A 1,897-nucleotide genomic window follows, 5' to 3' on the forward strand; every position below is an offset into this window, starting at 1 on the left:
ACTGTTCCTTACACGTTCTTGTCAACTGCTGGAAATGGCCCATCTTGATGATCACTACAAAAGGTTCCCCCCACTCGTCCCCCCCACCGCCCTCCTGCTGGTAATAGCTCACCTTAAGTGACCACTCTTGTTACAGTGTGTATGGTAACATGTTCTCTGTGTATATAAAATCCCCCTACTGTATTTTCCACTGCATGCATCCAATAAAGTGAGCTGTAGCTCAAGAAAGCTTATGCTCAAATAAATTTGCTAGTCTCTAAGGTGCCACGAGTACTCCTTTTCTTTTTGAAAACTTTCAGTTATGTTTTCTTCCAAGTCATTGATAAAAATGTTAAAAAGAAAGTCAAGAATTGATCCCTGCAAGACCCCACTAAAAAGACTCCCACTCAAATGATTCCCCATTTATAGTTACATTTTAAGATCTAGCAGCCAGTTTTTAATTCATTTAATGTGGGCCATATTAATTTTATATCATTCTAGGATTCGGGTTCTGTTTTTCTTAATCAAAATGTCACGTGGTACCAAGACAAATGCTTTACAGAAATCTAAATATATTCCATGAATACTATTACGTTTGTCAACCAATTTTAATCTCAGCTAAAGAAAAAAGTTAGTTTTTCAGGATCTATTGTCCATAAGCACTTGTTGATGAGAATTCATTATCTTACCTTCCTTTAATTCTTTATTAATTGAGTCCCATATCAGCTGCTCCATTATCTTTTCCAGGATCAATAGACTGACAAGCCTATAATTAGCCAGGTCATCCTGTTTATCCTTTTTAAGTATTGGGACAACATTAGCTTTCTTCCAGTCTTTTGGAACTTTCCCCGTGTTCCAAGACTTGACAAAACAAACAACATTAATGATCCAGCAAGCTCCTCCAGCAGCTTTTTTAAAATTCTTGGATGCACGTTATCTGGACCTGCTGGTAGCAGCTGTTTAAACATCCTCCTGAGATACTAGTGGAACAGAAAAGGTAAGTCATGTCCTCCATCACCACCTCCATCTGATTTTATGGTGCCCTGATGTTCCAGACCAACTTGGTGCCCTACCCCCATATACACTTCCCTCTGGCCATCTATGCCTTAGTCATCTCTGCTGAGAAAGTTTACCAAGAGCATCTGACTGTAGCAGAGATCACAAATGCTTGCTTTGAGCCAGCCAACCAGATGGCAAATTGTGACCATCACCAGGCAAATACATGGCCTGCAGCCTGTTGTACCGTGGTGGTATAGGTCCCAAAGATGTCAGTACTGCTATTGCCACCATATATGCCACCATCAAGACCAAGCATAGCATCCAGTTTGTGGACTGGTGCCTAACAGGCTTCAAGGTTGGTATCAACTGTTAGTGACCTGCCCAAGGTGCAGCAGGCTCTGTGTATGCTGAACACCACAGCTGTTGTGGAGGCCTAGGCTCATCTGAGCCACAAGTTTGACCAGAGGTATTCCAAGCATGCCTTTTTTCCACTGGTAATTAGGGGAGCATATGGAAGGAGGAGAGTTCTCAGACGCTTGGGAGGACATGGCTTCCCTAGAGAAGGAATATGAATCTCCATTTGTTCAGATTCTTTTTGTTACAAATGTACTTTAAAAAATCCTTATAGTCCTGAACTCTGCAGATTTCTCCTCGTGTCCCTTTGCATGCCTTATCAAATTTCTACAATTCCTTGCTTTTGATTTATATTCAGTAGTATCAACTTCCCCTTTCTTCCACTGGTTATATATTATGTATAGCTGCCTTCATTCCTCTTCTAAGCCATGTTAGCATGATCCATGCTGTATTTCATTTGTAAGTGTGCTTAGTTTGAAATATTAACGATTTACTCATTCTCAGTTCAAACTCCTATTTATTTCCAAGGCCAGTAGCAAATTGATTTACAATAGGCACTTTTCTC

At 40.4% G+C, this 1,897-nt stretch overlaps 1 pseudogene; it reads left to right on the top strand.

Annotated features, from left to right (window-relative positions):
- The first annotated feature begins 983 nt into the window (after window positions 1-983).
- Window positions 984-1,593, top strand: LOC140916634 (tubulin alpha chain-like; annotated as a pseudogene).
- The last annotated feature ends 304 nt before the right edge of the window (window positions 1,594-1,897 follow it).

The sequence above is a fragment of the Lepidochelys kempii genome, chromosome 8 (assembly GCF_965140285.1).
Source record: "Lepidochelys kempii isolate rLepKem1 chromosome 8, rLepKem1.hap1, whole genome shotgun sequence".
Taxonomy (NCBI): domain Eukaryota; kingdom Metazoa; phylum Chordata; order Testudines; family Cheloniidae; genus Lepidochelys; species Lepidochelys kempii.